Here is a 22265-nt window from a genome sequence, read left to right as displayed (position 1 = left end):
TTGACCGTGACCTTGGAGTTTTACCTACTTTTAAAAAACTTTAACCTTGTCCATATCTTTTGAAAGGTTAGGGCTAGGGCTTTCGTACTTCACATATGTAATTCTTGTGACAAGACCTTCCTTTAGATACCAACAACTTTGACCATGACCTTGGAGATTGACTTACTTTTAAAAATCTTGAACCTTGGCCATAACTTTTGAACAGGTGGTACTAGGTCTTTCATATTTCACAAGTGTATTTGTTGTGAGAAGACTTTACTTTGAGTACCAACATATATTTGATTCGCATTTGAAAAAGTTTAACCTTCGCTATAAGTTGCCATACGGGGGCATAAGTGTTTCACAAACACATCTTGTTTTTGTTTGTACCATATGCCCTTAAAGGACTAATTCTCTGTTACGCTTAAAGCAGCAGAAACTTTCAAATTATTTGAGCCATCCTTCCGCACATGCAATAATTCAATATACACCAGCACTTTCCGGGATATTTGAATTCTTGTTCGTTTGCTTGCTTTTTGTTGTTGTAATTTTAACCGTATACGACAGGGATTCTCTTTACCTCAAAAGCCTTGTTTTAAAACTTCTCTACATGTACTTTTTCTAAGAGTAAGTGTATATATATACTGGACATCATCTAAAATTGAGTTCTATATATAGTGTGCAAATTTGTCAAAACTCGTTTTTTACGGCTATTACTGGTTAATTACATTTGTTGCATGGATTTTACACTGATACCTGAAAGGGTATTTGAAATGAAAAGTGTTAACTTGTTAATCATTGACCAAATCAATGTATAATGTATTTATTAACTAATGTATAACTGTTCATCTCATTACAGACCTAGCCATCTTACGACGATTACATGTATCAAGTAACTCGCGTTATTTGAGCCTTCGTCAGACCGTATACAACAAACCGGACATACAGCACAAACAATTCATATTTGACTACTAATACGAATAGATTTCAAATTCTGACCAGGAACTTATGAATACGATCAAAAGAATAAAGAATCATATACTCTAGCGATGAAGACCATTTTTCTAACATTTACATGAATATTATATATTTAGTGTAAAGCTAATTTAATATACTGTGCATCATTGATTAAACCCCCACCGCTTGTTTTTTTAAATTATCAATGAAAATGAAAAATCTAAGAGTTGAATTTTTAAATACGTTGTGAAAGGGACAGAGACATTAGTTCAAGTAGTGACAAAAACATAATCCTTGTGTAAACGTTGTATATACGTTGCACATTCGAATGGTTTACCTCGAAGATAAATAAACAAATGTATTTCTTTAGTAAATGAATATTGTTCAAGAATGTTTAAAATAATTATTAAAAGTCATTGGACGTGATCTTATTTATATCTTATCAACAATTACCGTAATTTTTAGCGATTATAGTAATTCACAGACCTAAAACACTAAAAAAAAAAATTAATTAAATCTACCTATATATATTGTTCTTGGAGACTAAGGTGTTATATATGGCAGTAATATAATGAACTATAAATTATTCACATCCCTATGAAAGAGAGAGAGAGAGAAGAGGAGAGAGATGGGAGAGAGAATAGGATAAAGAGAAGACTGGAGAGGGGGAAGAGAGAGAAAGAGATAGGGGAAAGGGAGAGAAGGGATGGGGAAAGGGAGAGAAGGGATGAAAGAGTGATTAATTGCTTCATATTCCGGCAGTTTGTTGTCTTGTTTAATCGGTTGCATCATTTTGCAAGTCAGAAATTAGTTCTGATAAAGTTTTGATGAACCATCAAAAAGAAAACTGATAAAAAAACCAACTAAAAACAATTTTTGCAAGATTGATATTTGCTGGGAGATAAACGCCACCTGTTCGCATGATGGACATTTAAAAAAGCTGAAGAAATCACTAAAAGGAATTTACAAGATTCGTATCTGGTAGTTTTGAAAGAAAAAAAGTTATTATGCTCCCGCAATCGAAGATTTGGGGGTATATAGTTTTTTGCCCTTCCGTCCGTCTGTCTGTCTGGCTGTGTGTCTGTTTGTCCGCAAAAACTTAAACCTTGCCCATATCTTTTGATTGGTTGGAGCTATGGCTTTCATATTTCACATGTGTATTCCTTTTGACAAAGCCTTTCTTTGGGTACCAATATATTTGACATCTTGACCTTGGAGTTTGACCCACTTTTGCCAAAAAAAAAAAAAAAAAATTATAACCTTGGCCATAACTTTTGAACATTTGGTGCTTGGACTTTCATGTTTCACTTGTATTTATCGTGGGTATAAATATTTTTGACCTTTAGACCTCGACCTTAGAGTTTGACCCACTTTAAAAAAAACTTTAACCTTGGCCATTACTTTTGAACGGTTAGCACTAGGGCTTTCAAATTCCACAGGTATAATATTTGTGACAAGACCTTCCTTTGGTTACCAATAAGTATGACCTTCTGACCTTGACCTTGGAGTTTGACCTTCTTTTGAAAAACTTTAACTTAAAGCTAGGGTATTTATATTTTGCATGTGTATTTCTTTTGACAATGTCTTCCCCTGCGTACCAATAATTTTGACCCTTTGACCCTGACCTTGGAGTATGACCCACTTTTATAAAACATTAATCTTGACCACGACTTTAGAATGACTGGTGCTTGGACTTTATTATTTACTAGGTATATCCATTGACACAAGTATTTTCTTTGGGTAACACTATTTTTGATCTCTTGATCTTGGAGTTTGACTTGCATTTGAGAAAATTTAACTTCGCCATGAGCTGCCATACAGGGGCATCAGTGTTTCACAAACACTTTTTTCCCAAGATGTTGCCGAAGACGTTCACATTTATTTGTTAGTCGAATTAAGAAGTGGATGCAGAGTAATTAAATTTGTGGTGAATTAAATATGACTCTCCCAACTTAAAATTCGAAAGTGATGTGGGAATCAATAATTATTTATGCTCTGGAGCCTGAAATACTCTTAACACGCTCATTTAAATTATCAATTAACGTACAATGATGCACATTGAAGAAGTCGTTTGAATGGAACGTTTGGGTCTTTCTTATCGAACGTTAATTGTTACATAATGCCAGGTCCATTTCTTTAGAATTCAGAAAGCAATCTATATTCGTCACAACGTCTAGCAACGCGAGTTATGATAAAAAGGGGATATGAAGTTAGGAGAGAGAGTAAGAGACTCTCACCGCTTCTGTAAAACTCACACTCGCAACGAATATACATGTACATAATTACATGTGTGTATTGGTCATATATTTCAGTAACATGTATCACAACACGTGTGTCGTTCGAATACATGTTTGATATATAGACGGCCAGTATGATTGGCTGTTGTATTTATAGAATACTTGTACAGGTATTCGAAGGAAGCATGTGAGACAATTTAAGACAATCGAGGTTTTTTTCTCTCTCTCTCTCTCTCAGCGCAGACTGGTGTTTCCTCGCCCACTCGCCCCTATATTAAACCGCTTTATGAAGAAAATGGACATTATGTAACAACCGACGATAAAAAAAAAACTCAAAAAAGTTTCATTTAAACGGAAAATTCTACCACTTCAATGCCCATCATTGTTGTAAAAATTAAAATATTTTGTTGAAAATCCTAGCTTCCAAAAGAAACATTTATTTCTGTTTGACGTCTTCTTTCGTTTTGCCTTGTTAATAGTATCACACAACATTAAACTGTTATAAATTACTAGTGGCATCCCATCATCTGTTACAGATACATTTTTGTATGTAATTAATTCTCTGCTATATGTACATTATTTTTGCCATAAATTTCCTGCATTTTCGCACTTGAGGGTAGGGCTTAATTGCTTTGAAATGAAACTTCTGCCATTTGCATTGTCGTTTTCTCGATTATTTCTAAATATTTAAACATCTGTTAGATACTTTCATATCATAGTATTCAAGGTTAAGCGCAATTTCCCTGAAAATAATCATTAACTCCATAATTGGAGCCAGACAAGTACTATTTTATAAAAATTTTATTGTATTACATATAAACATTTTTCCTAAAAGATGCCTAAGAGCAATTGATTGTGGTTGCAATAATTAAACGATATTTTGGACGCACATTTTTCTTTTTATAATAAAACACCCACGCTTCCTTCATATTGCACTTTCTAGTACCCATTGCCTAGCTATTGTTAAATCGGAAGCTGTTGCAATCAGTACATGAAATAATGTCATGCAATAAAGTCCGTCATAACTGTATAGATAATGAAATTATGTAAGAAAATACGGACTATAATTTCACATGGTGTTTTCTGACTTAGGAATTCTGATAGAAGTTATATATTCAAATGATTTTTGGTCTTTTAAAAAGAAACAAAATCTAAAAAGTCAAAACTTAAAACTCTTCTTTATAAAAGTATATTCAAGTTACAGTAAGGTTTTAATTATAACCGGTTACAATTTTCATAATCGGTTAATAGATTTTTTTGAAATACTTTTATATATACATATTTTTTTTTATCCAAAATTACAATTCTTAGGAAGTTTTCTTTATATCTGAAATATACTGCAATCGACCAATAAAAAATCAAAAGACGTGCCGCCATCAAAACGATTTCATATTCATTATATCCCTAGTCATTAAAGTTTAAGAACTCTGTGTATAAAATTCTACCTATTTTTTTCCGCGTTAAAAACAACAAAAAACTTTTTAATCAGCAATGTTTTTATATAATATAATAATTCTTTTCAAATCACAACGTTTATTTACGATTTAAGGACCCTCTATACACTGATGAAAAACGTATTTGGGACTTTGAGAAAATTATTTAGCATAAAGGAGGATATTTTGAAATTAACTAACTCATTTTTAATATAGGGAGCGTGCCTTTTTTATTCAGGAAAAATCTTCAAAGACGATGAAGTAATAGAAAAGAAAAATTGCCTTCACTTACTCAAGTGGATAAAATACATGCAAACAAAGTTTTCAAATACTCTATCTTGGTTTAATATAATGTTTAGAATACTTTGATTTATTTCAAATTAAATGAATTAAATTCCTTGGGATATTTTAAAGAGAGAGAGAGAAAGAACTCTAGACGACACAATCTTTACGCTTCCTCATTTTTTTTTTAACATATAACGATCATTAAAGACGGAGGTTAATAAGTACATGTATGTAGCAGACACTCACTCCCTTTCAGTGGTGACGTGATATTAGTGCAATTCCTACAACTTTCAATTTTAGCTGGAAAGTATCTTGTGATTCCCGAAACATCTGTGCCGTCAGCGAGAGGTTTTTCTTGTATAAATCGTGAATAAACTCTTGTCTTTATAAGTGGTTGATGAAATTTTTTTTATATCTATAGTGCACAGTGGCGGATCCAGAAATTTCGAAACGGGGGGAGCAGTAGATTAAGGTTGGGGGGAGGGTCTGGGGGCTGCAATGAAGCCCCCTGGGGTTTAAGGAAAGGCCCTGGTGGGGTCCCCCGGAAGCTGACAAATTCTTACAAATAAGAGTTTTTTATTCCTTGATTTTAGGATAAAGGATATATATATTAAGTTCTACATACAAAAAATTCAAAAGGGGGGGGGGGGGGGCGCACCGACCCAGAATCCGCCTTTGGTGCAGAATAGAAAGTCGGTGAAAATATGGTTGGTATGGACTCTGACAACAATAATTTTTGAAAAAGACATTCATATTAAGGCCGATGGTACAAACTTTCTTCATAAATCATGAAAATAACAAGTAAACCCAAGTTTATATAAGTCAAATGATTAAGTTTAGCCGCAGAGAAAATAATTTTTGTATGAAATGATAATGTTCTATAAGCTGTTAAAAATTGTTTAGATTGATGAGGGTTACATACGAAGGATAGAATTTTGAATACCATAGAAAGATTTCAATTTCTTAATATATTAGAAATATGATATTTGCATCATTTACAAACAAAATTTGTCCAAAAATATATACCAATCCAGGTATCCATTTTCTTTTGTACATGTATCACCCGTTCTTGATATCTTTTTCTACTTTGATTAAAAAGTAAAGAATTCTGATTAATGTAATCGTCAATCATTTTTTATAAAATGCTTTAAAAAAAATAAGTTGAATAATTACGAACAAGTATAATATCTGTTCGATTAACCATTTACTCGGTCGGAAAAAGAATCCGACTTAACGGTTACAAAAATTTATCAGATTGCCATCCGTAATTTTAAACAATAATCTTTTTTCAATTTTAAAACACTTGTAGTGAGTGTTCTCCTTGAAATAGGTTCTGATTATGTTTCCTTCACGGAACAGAAAGATATAAGGCATGGAAAGTTGTACATGTACTTTAAATTTTTACGTCACTTTTTTTTTTCTAAGAAAAGGCTCACTCGTTGTATCGTTCAGTACAGCACTTGACCGAGTTACCTATTATACATTCATGATCAGTACATATATATATATATATATATATGAACAGTTGAACTTCGGTATCTCGAACACGGATAACTCGAATACCATGGATACGTCGAAGTGAATTTGAAGTCCCAAATGCTTATTTCTAAAGTATTTTACCCTTGATATCTCAAATCTTTGGATATCTCGAGGTATTTTCCTGGTCCTATGAAGTTCGAGATAACGAGTTTTGACTGATTATATAATATTTGTTTATTATTTGTCTGGTAATGACATCATTGATGTCTCTTTAAAGATTCCAATATTGTTCTATTAACAACAAAACAAGAAAATTCAAAATACATACATGTATATTGCTCTCGAGTTGTCATTTTGACCAAGTCCATCGGGTATCTTCATATAATCAACAATATTGAATGGGATAAGTGACATAAACCATAATTTTCAGAATTTGATAAAATTTAATTTTAATTTTATAGATGAATACGACTTACTTTCGTTACTGAAGGAATGAGAAAGTGTGTTTTAATTTTATTTTTGCTGAACTTAAAAAAATCAAATCTTTTTTTTAACTTAATTTCATTTAAATAATGTAAAGGAAATTAATTGTGCACGTAGAAACGATGCAATACAAAACTCAATTATTTCTGAGTTTCTTGGTTTCTTATAAATGGAATAATATTGAAATCATTAAAGAGATACCAATGACGTCATTACCAGACAATATTCTCAATACTAAGGTAACGTCTTCACCGATGAGAAATCATAGGACTTTGAAAAGATTGAAAATAAAAATAAGTAGTGTTTTTTTTCTGCACTTGTTTTTTTTTTAATTTGTTGTCTAAGGTCAACGCCCAAAAGAAAGGTTGTTAATAAGTAATGATCTTTCAATTTTGTTTATTGATATTTTCTCTCTCTACTTTGTTACATATAGTATAGGTGATTATTCGATTTAAGAGTGTGACCATAATGGAAATCGACAAGCTTTTTGTAAAGACTGAAACCAATATCGATTCTATAGGTCAACGAATATATTTACATAGAAGTGATCTTTTCTTTTGCCCCGATGGTCGAAGATGATGGAAACGTGTGAGCTTACGTACGGATAATCCACAGGTGTAAGAAAAGATATCATTTTATAGGGTAGTTCGAAATCATGTGCACATAAATAGTCCATGAGCTACAATGTAACAAAATATGTATTTTAATTACCAGTAATGATTTCTTGTAACTGTAGATATTCTTATTTCTAGGTGTCTGTCATATGAAACACTTTTAGTAATTTGTAATGTTATAAAAAATATTGATGGAAAAACCATGAATAAAATTTCGTGAGTAAAAATCCATCAGAATATTTAAACACAATTCTTTGAAATGTAAGTAGAGAAGGGCATTCAATATTAATATAAATGTGGTCTCATATATTTTTACGAAGTGTTATCTAATTCGGAATGTAATATCTAAATGAAGGTATATAGTTAAGAGACCATACTAAACATTAGCAATACTAGTCCCCTACCGGCAAGTGTAATCTGGTTCCCGTTAAAAATTGAAAATGTCATAATTCCGTCAAAAATCATTGAAGCGGAAGGAAATGCAAACTTGATCTACAACTCATCAAGATACACTCCCTTACCACAAATCAGCTCAATATCTGCAAGAGTTTAGGAAAGAAGTGCGGAAATCCAAGTAGGACAGAATGACAGACAGCTTGACAGACGGACAGACGGACGGACAGACTAAAAGGAAACCTATAGTCCCCTCCGGTTTCACCGGTAGGAGACTTACAAAGCATCTTGGTCTCAAATTGATGTAAAATTTGCTTTATGGTAGTTATGGATATGTTAAAAATTATTAATTTAGTTACACCATATATGCCAGAAAGAGGCTGTTAGATCCTTATATAGTTGAGCATATGTCTGTCAGAAATTTACAGCAGTTATATAAAAATCCCTCTCAACCTTACCCCTTCAATAATCTATTTTTATAAATAGTGAAAACGCCATGTCAACAGAAATTGATTAGTGCATATGTATTCAAAGTTTACTGATTTACATTCACCTCAAAATCTCTTGATGAGTTTAAATAAACGGAAGTTCAAATATCATCAATTATAATACACTAGTATTATTCTAATACAAAGTCTTCTTGTTTGCCTAATAAAGAAATGAATATAAATTCGCATTTCTCTTCAGTTGCGAGTACTGAATTCTTTTCTATCTAAAACAAGAATACAAAACATTCAGATTTAAGGACAGTTATAATTACCAAAAAAAAAAAAAATCTACTCCAGAGGATCATTCAGATTTTAAAGACATGCCACTTTTACCATCACTGAGCACTATAGCATCAGTCATAAACAACCAGTCAACATCTCCAGATACTTTTAACCAAACATCTTTGCAAGACTGGAACAGAGATATAAAACAAAGGCTTCTCTTCAACACCATTCTCCTGTGGATCTATTGTACAGTCGGTATACTCGGAAACACAGTTGTTATTTTCTTTTATACCTTTCGAATAAAAGGAAAGATGGAGGACAGATTTTTGATCCCTCACCTCGCTTTCTTTGATCTTTTGGCAACCTTACTGACCACAGTTGACAAAACAATTGAAAATATATTCCCAGTTGTCTATCCAAGCAAAAGTCTTTGCCAGATTTTGAACTTTTCCAGTCGTGTGTTTTCAGCAACAGGAGATGGGATTCTTCTGCTGATTGCTTTTCATAGATATCAACGAATTTGTCGACCATTGAATTCTAAAATTCCTCTTTTTAAAAACCGGATAATTGTGATTCTCGTTTTTCTGGCTGCTGTGGTGTTAAATATGCCGGTATTTATGTTTTATGAATTGCATCAAGTGCACCATCGTGGTACTGGTATACTTGGTCATCGATGTGATCATATTCATCATGACAACAATTTCGCTGTTTTCATGACAAGTTATGATGTTTCCGTTTTTGTTATGATTGTAGTTACAATGACACTGATCAGTATTCTTTACATTTCTATCGCTAGCAAAATAAAGACGAGTGCCAAGAAAATTATCGACTGCAAGAGACAATCAGTTCATATCAGCTCAATGACGTACATAAATAACGTAACATCGACTTCTAGGAAACATGATAAGAGTGATGTCCGTAAGACGTACCAGAATCTTGACAAGTTTTTCTCAGAGGAAAATGCTCAGTTCGTTACTAAAAAACGAATGTCTTACGCTAACGACACTGGACGGTTTGCCTCCCTCAGTGTCTCCTTCCGTTACAGATACCACACCAAACGCTTCTCCTACATGTTTATGACAATTGCTCTATTGTTCATCTTCACATACATGCCATCAAACATTCTTAAAATGTGTGAACTTTCACACCCGGAATTATGGCTTGAACTCCAAAATTGGAAACTGCATGTGTATTTATTCTTTCGTCAACTTTACATTCTTAATCACGTGATTAACCCGTTTATTTACGGTCTTTTTGATTCAGAATTTCGACGTAGTTTGGCCGCTTTCTGGGGGTGATCTAAGCACTAGTTTATATTTTTCACATAATTTTGCATTATAGGCACTGCATTCATAAACAGCTATATTACCAAAGTCATGGGCTTATCTAGTATTCATGTACTTATATATTGATCGTTTTTCTCCAATGTAAAAAGCACATTGTCACCAAACAGATAAATTAAAAATATCTCTCGTTTACCCAACAAAAATTTACTATAGTTTAGTATATTTACTAAAATTTAATTATAGTAGTTTACTATAATTATAGTTTACTAAAGTTAATTAAAGGTACCTATAGTAAGTACTTTAATACTTTGATTTACTACGAAACTTTTTAAATTTTGAAAATAATATAAGAATATACAAGTAATATTTCCATTTTAAAAAATTGCATGTATGAGTTAGAGAACATATAATATAACAATCTGAAATCAATAATAAAAATAACTTTGATTCACTAAAGTAAAGACTTTGATTTACTAAAGTAAAGACTTTGATTCACTAAAGTAAAGACTTTGATTCACTAAAGTAAAGACTTTGATTCACTAACGTAAAGACTTTGATTCACTAAAGTAAAGACTTTGATTCCCTAACGTAAAGACTTTGAATCACTAAAGTAAAGACTTTGAATCACTAAAGTAAAGACTTTGAATCACTAAAGTAAAGACTTTGATTCACTAAAGTAAAGACTTTGATTCACTAAAGTAAAGAATTTGATTCACTGTAATGAAAACTGATACTATAGTTAACTAAAGTTAACTATTTTGTATTAAGTATAGTAAATAAAAATAATAGTACGTACAGTATTGTTTGAAAAAAAAATTATGCAGCATCATCAAAACTTATTTCTAAAAAACATTTCTATATAATTTGTATTAGATATGTACCAACTATATTAATAAAATTCTAAAACCCGGGATCATAGAGAAATGTCTTCATGTTTTTCAAATACAAACACTCAATGAAAATCAGATTCATTTTTAAATTTTTTTTTTATTTCTAAAGTTATACACATTTGAAATTTGGACTTAAGTCTGCTCTCAGTTTATGGTCTTGGGGCCTGGTCTTCCAACAAAATTTCGGAATTCCGACGGGCACTAATTATGCTACTTTATTAGCCGACCTGTATTTTTTTTATTTTTATGAAGCGGAATCTATTCAAAATCTTCTACACGAGAAGAAGAAAACACTTGGCCTTCAGCTCGACATTTAGATATTATCAATTAACAATGGTTACTTCCATTCATATGTCAACACTATATATATTCCAGTGAACTTGAAATAAAAGACATCACAGAGTCTGCCACATCTGTTTCATATTTGGATGGTTTACTGACTATAGATGATAAGGACCAACTAGCAACTAAATTGTATGAGAAACGAGATGATTTCAGCTTTTCCATCGTCAGCATTCCTTATTTATGTAGTAATATCCTGCTATCACCTACCTATGGTGTTTACATCTCCCAACTTATTCGATACTCAAGAGCAAGCTCCGAGTACGATCAATTTCAAACCGAGGCATGCTACTGACAGATAAGTTGATGTTACAGGGATTTCATCAATATCGTTTTAAGTCAACATTTCGTAAATTCTATGGTCGTTAAAATGACCTTGTTTGCAAATATAACTTATCACTAGGTCATATTTTGGCTGACATGTTTAATACCAATTACTAAGCCTTTGTTTTTATACTGAATTTGACTACGAAATGTTCCGTCTACCTGGTCAATACACAGGGCTAAAAGCGGGTGTAACCGGTCAACTGGGGGATGCCTACTGCTCGTAGACACCTGATCCCACCTCTGGAATTTCCAGGGGTCCTTGATTTATGCCCCCTTCACAGATTTATATTGTTTATAGTTTTTTCACCTCTTTCATTGAGGTCTTGGAAGCTTTACTATAGTCAATTTAATATTAAAATTCGTCAATATTATAAAATATTTTTTTAATTGTTGAAATCGTCCAAAGAGTGAGGGTGAAAGCACGCAAGGATAAATTCAACAACGGAAAAAAACAGTGACAATATAGTGTTTGTTTAGTTTACATATAACGTATGAAGGGACAATGCAGCCATTTAATTCAATCAATTAATACTGGTATAAATAAGCATTTCAGTGTTTTCTACCTTGAACTTTTAAACCTATCGTCGATATTTAAAGACTTCATTATAAGCATTGTTCTATTATTTCATATAGAGATGAGTGTTAATTTTATACAAAGGCAACTTATTATAATAACAGTTTATATCATAAATGTATGTGATCATAATGAGAACACAGTTTCTTGAAACTGAAATTTTCTTTATTTAAATTTGAACTACTTTGAGGTGGATTTAATGTTTTGAATTTACATAAAGATAGAAATAGTTAAAATTCACATCGAATCATAAAAGCATTTAAGGGAATGAAATCAACGTTTCCAATATTGTTCATGAGTGAATGTTGAAATTCATGGCATTGATTCTGAAGAGCAAAATTCATTACTTTAGGGAAGCATCTGCCATAATACAGGCAGGGTTTTTTTTACTGTGCCAATAGTCGCGGTCATTTCTTGACCGAATTCGCGAATAAACCGCTAAGTAAATTGAAAAAAACACAACTGAATCACAAGTTTAATTCACAAAAAGTATTAATTAAAAAATAGATATAATTAAAAGGTAATAAAGGTTTTTGTTTGTTTGTTGTTTAATGTCCCTCTCGAGAATTTTTCACTCATATGTAGATGTCACCACTTGCCGGCGAGGAGCTGCAAAATTTTGACCTATACTCGGCATTGAGGGCCATTGAGCAAAGATGGATCTTTTTCGTGCCAGCACCTACTGTGACACGGGACCTCGGTTTATACAGTCTCATCCGAAGGACCAGTCTCCACGTCCCAAGGTGGGATTCAAACCCGCTACGTAAGGATCAACTCCTTACTCTTCGACTCTAGAGCAGACGCTCTAACCACTGCGCCACGCGGGCGACTAATTCCCAGGTAAAACTTTGATCGCCTATTGAGGTTCCATCCTACCCTCGGGGCCAATGATTAGATCATACATGTACTTGAATCTACAGAACATAAGGATGATTGCATAATTTTATTACTTATGTTGCTTCCGTTCTTATGTCGACTCGAAATATCCCAGTAAACTCAAAATAAAATACAACACAGAGTCTGTCACATCTATTTAGATTTTACTAGATATAGACGATAAAGACCAACTAAGAACTAAAATGTGTGACAAACAAGACGACTTCAGCTTTTCCATCGTCAACTTTCCTTATTTATTCATTTTTAGTAATATTCCGCTATCACCTGCATATGTGTGGCTTTGCCTATGATCAATTTTAAACCGCGGCAGGCTACTGTTCACAGAATTGTTTTGTTTGTAGTGTTTTTCGAGATCAGTCCTTGTTCGTTTTCTTCACCTTTTTCATTATGACAACCCTGTTGTTTTTGAAAAGGTTTTTAAAGTCTTTTGTCCACTTATATATACCAGTTAATCCTCTTGTGAAACTATTCTGGCCCTAGTTTGAGTTTCTTGACGTCCGACAACCTCATTATTTCTCAATACCCGCTCCTTCTGTCTCAATACACTTATCCTGTTTCCTGGAGTTTAATAAAGACTGAAATCTATCTTGTTTACATGATTTCACAATGTCATGAACAGCTGATTTCAATGCATAATATTGTTAATGAAACTATTAAATAGGGAAAGATCCTCGACACTTGATTATGCCAGAATAATTTACTTATCGAAGTTAATGTCTACCACACATGATAAATGTCACTTTTCGACGTGACTGACTTTGGAAGCCAGGACCAAAATTCGAGATTAAATGTGCGTCTCTCCTTTCTGAATCTTTTTGGCATTCAAAAACAGGTATTCTAGATGTATTTTATTTCTCTGTAGCCCATTTAAATTCTTCGTGTGTCTAAGCCAGTTTTTTTTGTAATGTTGGGGAAAAAAAGTCTTCCCCCTTTTATACGTCATTTTTAACCCCTTATTGTTTGGTCATTCCATATAAAATGTACGATAAAATTTAATAGAACTTACAGAATGAGGCAGAAGTTGCGTATTTAACGGATCGATTGTGACATACCACATCAGTGAATTAAATGTGATTATTCGATGACAAATGCTCATATCAGAGGAACTTTTCTCAGGTAAAAAATTTGTCATATTTGAGGTTGCGCCGCCTGGACATACCATGCATTGCTTACAAATACATTAACAATTGATTAGAAAATAAGATTTATGATTTGTATTTTTTGTATAGATAGTTTTATAGATAGAAAAGATGATGCTAACTAAATGTGTAAAAAAAATTTTTTTTATTCATTGAAGTACCTCAAATGGTTTTTATTTAATAGCGCTAGTACACGAAATTTTTGATGAATCCTCGTATAACTACTGAGTATTTTTTTTAGTTATGATTAGTTCTCATAGGGAGCATTATTCTTTATTGAAAAAATTTGAATTTTGTTCAACCAAGGCCGTTTTGTGTCAGTTAGCTGACAACGTGGTTATATACATGAAGTTGAAAATATACAGATGACAAACATATATGTACCTATGACAATTGACAAACGGATAACTTTCGATCATTTAAGCGAAACAGAGAAAGTCATATACCTTTTTCTTTCTTAGTTTAATAAAAAAAAAAAAAAAAAAGAAGAAAAATAATGCTTCAATTCTACAATTGTTATTTTGAACAAAATCATTTTATCAAAATATAATTTCTTTCACAAAATGGATTTAAAATAAATTATCGAAATTACTCCAGCATTTTCTCGAACTGTCGTGTTAAACATAAATGCGTGATATATATATATATATATATATATATATATATATATATATATATATATATATATATATATATATATATATATATATATATATATATATATATATATATATATATATATATATATACATTGTATATCCAATGAAAAAAATCAAGATTCTCAAGACTCGAGTAATCATTTTAACTGTAAGCGCTTTCTGCCTTTTAATTGCTCTTCAGACAGTAACAAAATTTTGCATTTTTTTCATTTTTTTTTATTTTGTAAGTGTCTGAAGAGCCATTAAAAGGCAGAAAGCGTTTACAGTTAAAACGGTTATTCGAGTAATGTGAATCTTGATTTTTTTTCATTGGATATCTTTTTTATCACTTGATTTAATTAACTTAGATAAAAGGTGATAAAAGAGAGCTGTTACCTGAATTTATTCTATTCTTGTACAATGAATTTTCAAATGGGTACATTAGTAAATGATCGAGTTGTTAGAACCTGAATTCTCTTGAGGTGCATATAGGTAAGATATAAGATTGACATGAAACAAGCACATTTATTATTCCGATCAACCCACATTCCATTGATTTTCTCTTATCTTAAGAACGTCATTGTGTAATGGATCGATGAAATATGAAGTTAATGAACAGTTTATTATGCTCAATAATCCAATTAAACAAAACAAATCGTAAGCAGGGAAAACACGGGGGATCAGTGCTGTGTCTTTTTAATTACTCTCTCTGTTAGAATTTACACATGAATTGTCTACCAATTTTTCCCTTTTTTCCAGATCATGACAAGAAGCACACGGAGAGTGTGACCGGTCGGCATAGGATGCTTACTCCTCTATGGCACCTGATCCCACCTCTGATGTTTTTAAAGGTCTGTGTTTGCCCTGCTCCCGATTTGTATTGTTTGAATGAACTTTGAGTTTGAATACTGTTCGTTATCTCCCTATTTCGTTCACCATTTTAAACCATCCTATTTGGTATTTTGGGTTTAAGATATTTTACCGAAAACTAAAAGGCTGCTGTACCGGGGTTTTTTGTTTTTATCACATGAATGTATTTCATTTTGGTACTAAAACTGAGTTTCATATGATAAATTTTGAAATAATTGATTGAAATTCAGCTTTGAAACAATCAATCTTATGTAAGCTCTCTTTTCTGTACGCCACAAAGCACAAAATGCATCAGGCAGGTAGCATTTAAGGAAACTTTACTTATTCGTTACCACAATACAGAAATGTTGAAACAATTAAAAGCAAAGATTGATTGATTGTATGTTGTTTTACGTGACATTTGAGATTTTTTCACTCATATAGAGATATCACCATATACCGGTGAAGGGCTTCAGATTTAAAACTTTACTCTGCACTCAGGACTATTGAGTAGTGAGGGATCTTTATCGTGCCAATGCCTTCCGTGACAGAGGGGCCTCGGTTTTCAAGGTCATATCCGAGGGACCCGCAACTTTCACTTCCACGTGCAGAGCGCTTGGCGAAGGAACAGCTGCTACCTAATTTTTTATCGACTTAGGTCAGTTGCGGCCGAGATACGAACTCATGATCTTCCGATCACAGATCGAGCGCTCTACCGACTGGTCTTCATGTACCGTGACGGTTTAAAAGCAAAGAAAAATTATAGTTTTATGATTAAATTTATAATGTTTCTGTCATTATTCAAGCCTTCTAAATAATAATAAGAGACAAGTATCTTTTTTAATGCTATTTTGATTTTCAAATGTACATAGGAAAGAAATGTCATCTTAGGAAGCATTTATAAGCATGACTTCCTTCCTTTCTTCCGTTTGATTCTGAATCACTCAACAGATTAAGTAGAAACCCATGACTAACATAAAAATAAACCTGCTTCACTACAGTGCTTTCATATTTTTCTTTTTGTTGCCTTGAGGTCTTTTTGTACGAAATTTCAAAGAAATTCAGATAACTGTGAAAATGCTTAATCCACTTAAAATATTTACATATAAAACACAACCAATCTTTAATATAATAACTACTTGAAATATATATCTCATGTATTGCATCGAACAGTGAACATTCCTTTAACTGCCATTCGAAATTTAGCATGGAAGAGGAAAAATATGAGCGGATTTAAAACATGGCTAAATAGAAACATTCGATGAGCGACAAGTACGCCATTTAATTTGACTTTATTGTCAATGTTATGAAAAATTTCCGTTTTTGTCTGCTCTCCCAGTAGGATAATCACAATCGTGGGTAAATATGACGCTGAATATACCATAAACACTACAATATACATCAAAGTAAAATTGAGCCCTACTCTTCTCCGATATTCCCACGAATGCTGACTTTCATTTCTTGGTTTCAAAAGCTGATAGGTTTTTGTGCCAATTTTCACATATAGAAAGGTAATAACAACAATATTTATGCACGAAATAAAAAGTAGACTATGAAAGTATGAATACTTGAGTACAAGTTTCCGGTCATTTTTTGTATCTCCACAAACTTCACCTTTTAATCCTCTGAAAGAAATATTTCTCAATTCCACAACATAGAAAACTGGTAACGCAATTAGAATAGAAAACAGTATGGTTACCAAAATGGAAATTCGTCTCCATTTAAGGGTCATTGATGGCTTATTAAAAACATAAATGTATCTCTGCACAGCTATTATTAATAGACATGATGCCCCAGAAGTTGTGGAAATAACGACACTAAACCACAGTATTTTACACAGGTACAATGATGGAAAACTCATAGAAAACAAGTCCTGGATAAGAGCTAGGGATGCACCTAAAACAGTGGCAATAAAATCGAAAAAGGCTAACCAAGGAATAAAATACCAGAGTTCAGGATGAGTAGACAGTTTTTTCCTGTATATATATATCACAACAGCATTTCCTATGACTCCGAAAAAAATCAGTGTCCCGAGAATAGTCATACTTGGAATTCTGGCGTTCAACATTTCTAAGTTGTACTGTCGATGTAACGCGTCGGTTTCATTTCCTGTAGTAAGATTTCCGACTGCTTCTTGCAGACTTATCATTCTCGAAATCCTTTATCCAATATTCGTAGGAAACTTTGTCGTCTAATATATTGAAGCAGAAATCCGATTTTATCCAATTGTACTCGCGATATAAATGTTCACAAAAAGCGGGAAAGTTCGATAACATCAGCAGCAGGACTAAGTGTCGTCTGATGTAATTACGAATCACCTTTTAGCCTGACTAACGGTATCACAGGATTCTCTTCTTTCTAAAATCCCATTTATCGAATGCATCATTGTGAAATTAAACAATTATAGCGGTAGGCGGCTGCACACAATGCGTTGTATACACTTAAACCGTCTAGAATCTGCACTTAAGAGTAAGTAATAAACTGAGACCGCGAAGTCATAGGAAAATATGACATGTCCCCTGTGAAATCGGGATTGGTATGGTTGTAAAGAAAACGCACACTGACATTCTTTATCTAGTGTTGAACAAATTTTTGCATGAGTTTTTGAAGGTTAACCCAAAGAATATTAGTATATTTACCTATTTGTCAAATACAGATGTAATGGGATACTAAATTGACGTAATCATTTTTCTTATAATATAACTAGTTGCAATTTCAAAGAAAATTATGAACGATGCATCTTTAAGCTATTTCTCAATGCACGTACATGTACTTTTAATATTGATGAAATAAAAAAAAAATTGAGCGTGAAGGCGGCTTAGTGGGAAAAAAATATCCTAAGATATTACATTCTACAGACAGAATATTTAAAATACTAATAAAACTTCAAATAATAAAAAAAAAATGGTTTTCATTTTATAAAATGTTTTAGCAACATTCAACTTTGATAATCTATCAATACAGAATTTTTAAAAGGTTTTCACATTGCTTAATAATTGGAAGCACTTTCATCTAATTATTCTAACTAGCACTAGCCACAATTTAAGAGGGTACACTCTACTATATATTTTTATCAATTATTTGAGAATATGTGATATGCAATTGTTCAATGTAGATGTAATTAAACATTCTAAGTGATATCGGCTATTGTCGGGTATACTTAAATATCGCCCTTAATTTTGCTCTCATTTATAATTCTGAAATTTGTTTCTATTGTTTTGAAATTATCAAGTTTAAAATACACTAATCTTAGCTGTTGAATATAATGAAATATTATTGAAGAGTATATATTGCATTTATTTTTAAGTTTTTCAAGTGAAAACAAAGTAAAAATTCCTGTCCTATGCATATGTAGCGAACAATGATTACATGAACATAGAAATACGTATCACAAAGGCATTCAGTGGCCATGCATTTAGAGTCGTGTAATAATGTATAATGTGAATTATTTCAATTATTAATTAAAAAATTACATCACGCCAGAACAATAATATCTCAATTCTACAAAAATAAACTCAAGTTTATGTTTATGGTTCGACCAGTAATAGGCATTGACATTTCTTACACTTACGCCAAAATTCAAAAGAACTGAATACGCCACCATTTATATGCTACATTATCAAATTTGCAATGTCAAACCCCATTCAGATCAATAAAATGCGCGCTTGACCTTTTCATGGCACCCATCTGGTAATTTCTAAAATGAACATCATCTGAAGAAAGTACGGTGCATAAATGTACAGGGCAGTGTAGATGGCAATAAAATACTATCGCTGCCAAGATATATCCAGTGTGGCTGGTAAAACAAAATATTATAAGAAAATGTTTCGAATCAATGCATATGTGAGTTGGAACTTTCCGCAGTGAAACTTGTAATGATATCGATATTTTAACTTAATTCCTCTACTTTGTAATAACTATACATGTAAACAGAATGGGATGATCCATTGGAACTACCCTAAACATAAAAGTAATTATTTCTGTGTTTTACCCCAAACTTATCGAAGTGTGTACATGAGGAAGTCATTGGGACATGACTTTCTTAAATTAAGAAATGAATTTGATAGCTATCCAAATGCAAATAATACAGTATAATTTGGGTTGGTGTAGTTTACGAGTTATAAGCCGCAAAGCTATTAAATTTATCCCTTATGATTTAATTTTCGATCAATAAGTGCAGAAAGTAAGACAATTTCTCCTTCAAAAAATGGCATAAAATTGAACATATTTTAAAGGTAACGTCAAACGGATTGATGAGTTTGTGACGTAGGCAACACAGGTTATAGGATATAAACTAATTTATCATCCAATCAGACGCATTACAACCAAAATTTAAATTATTTCCTTATATCCGAGTTTCTTAATATACAAAAATATTTTGATATGAGGTACCCTAGCAAAAGAAATATGAAAGTTATTTATAATTCATATTTTAATCTACATGTATATATATAAAACTTACTTTGGATCTTCGATTTACAATGAAACTTTACTTAAGCATCTATTGATATGTAACATTTATACTTGATTATCTGTTTCATTCTTATCTAAAGAGTTCATTCATGTAATTATTTTGATTACAAGTTTCTACTTTAATATTTTTTAAAGCCAAAGTTGACACTTTAATAATAATGAGTCTGTAAGATTTAAGTACGAATTGATTCCATTTTGTTTTTGGTAAAGTATATTTTGATTAAACATTTACTGTAAAATTATTTTAATTGTTATTTCCATATTTGTAGTATGATTTCTATATTTTTGGCTTATTACTACTTTGTTATTTTAGGCCAATGCCCTATTGAACTCTATTTCTGGATCAGTGTTTGAATTATACTAGTTATACTAAATTACAGTATATGTATTTTTGTAGTAGGATTAACATATAATATATGTGTTAAACAGTAAATCAATCATTATACAAATAGAATAATTGGCATCTCAGGTACAGCAGGATGAATAGTGACTAATTAAAAAAATGTTACATTTACCAAAATCAAATCTAGTGAAACTTTCTCTATTTAGCAAATGAAAAGCACATTGGATAAAAAACCCAGATAATGTCTACTGTTTATTTTATTTAGACTGTTATAGGATATTTGGTAGAGGGCAACAACAGGGGAAGGTTTATGTCTTGACTTTCCTCATAACAGTATCGTTAGGAAACCAATTAAATATATTCATTATCTATATAAGCCATTTAAAAAAAAAAATTCTTTAGATTCCTTTTGGGACGGAAGTGCAGGTATGTATTTATACAAGAGATATTTTGATGCAATTCATTATTATTTAATAATTCAAGTGGAAGTCACAAACAATTCATTAAAACTTGGTTCTATTTTTCTTCGCATATAAATATTTTGTTTTTGTTTTTTTTTTTTTAAATTTTCAAATGAAAGCATTTTGACATAGTTATATCAGTATATCCTTCAAATCTTTTTATAACTTCCTAAAATTCTTAAGAAGTCGGAAAAATATAAGCCACATTTGTTAAAAATTTTGGTTGATATCTGAGCTTAAAATGATGGTTTCTATTTTGTCTAAGAAATACTAATGTTAAATGGAGTGGGAGGAAAAAAATATGTACAGGCTTCAGGGGGAATCACCAGGCCAGGAAATGCAACACGTTATGAACCGCAGAGCTTGGAAGCTATACAAGAGTTACAACTCTTTTAATGTTATGATGCAAAATTTATAGAATTATAATCCCGGTACTCCATATCTCATTTGATACATTTGTTATGGTCAAGTATCTACGGAAGCCCATTAGTACCAACCTGTATATATAAAGGAAAAGCAATATATAAAAGCAAATCTCAATATATAAAGGAAATGCGAAATAAAAAAAAAACAACTTAACTTCGAAATATATAAAGGAAATGCGAAATATAGAAACAAAACCTCAACATATATAAAGAGAAATAGGAAATATATGTAGAGAACATTTTCCACTGCGTGACCTGTATCGCTCAGCTCTCCATCAAGATTACACAGATAACACAAATGCATTTTTGCACTGAATTATATTTCAATTGAAAAGACCCCCAATTTTTAGTGCTATGGAATATACATTTTGAGCAAAAATGTCTCTTTGATTCAATTCTGCTCCACACGTTTGAAATGTAAGAAGAACAGTAGTTTATTAGCTTTAGTTGTAATCATCATATTTAGACATACAAATAAAGAAAACACAATACACTGAATACCATCCTGAAACTGAGCCACATCAACCGTTTGCACTCTAACAGTAGCTCGGGAAACCGCTTATCAGATGTTGGCGAATACCTGATGTAATGAAGGTCATGAAATGTCAGGCGATGGAAAATTTTCTCTTTATATATATCAAGATTTTGTTTTCACATTTGGCATTTCTCTTTATATATATCCAAGTTTTGTTTGTATATTTCGCATTTCTCTTTATATATATCGAGGTTTGGTATATATATTTATTTCGCATTTCCTTTATATATATCGAGTTTTTTTTTATTTCGCATTTCCTTTATATATTGAGTTTTGCTTTTATATAAAGCTTTTAGTTTATACATGTATATACAGGTTGGCAGACTTGGCACTAATGGGCTTCCGTAAGTATCAAATGAGAAATGCAGCACCTGCAATTGTTTTATGGTCATGAATGGTATAACTTGTTGGCATGATGCTCTTTTTTCTGTTTGTCATAAAATTTGATCTCCTTGTATGATTAATTGAAATGATAATTTTTTTTGTATTCAATTAACTGGAAACCAGTCCCAT

At 31.9% G+C, this 22265-nt stretch overlaps 1 protein-coding gene across 1 annotated transcript in view; it reads right to left on the bottom strand.

The window, feature by feature from the left end:
* Positions 1-22265, bottom strand: part of LOC133203839 (baculoviral IAP repeat-containing protein 2-like) — a 267667-nt gene that overhangs the window by 169693 nt on the left and 75709 nt on the right. The window lies entirely within an intron of this gene.

Source organism: Saccostrea echinata, unplaced genomic scaffold (genome assembly GCF_033153115.1).
Source record: "Saccostrea echinata isolate AGI-Se365-2 ecotype Australia unplaced genomic scaffold, CSIRO_AGI_Sech_v1 ptg000052l, whole genome shotgun sequence".
Taxonomy (NCBI): domain Eukaryota; kingdom Metazoa; phylum Mollusca; class Bivalvia; order Ostreida; family Ostreidae; genus Saccostrea; species Saccostrea echinata.
This window is presented reverse-complemented; position numbering and strand designations above follow the sequence as displayed.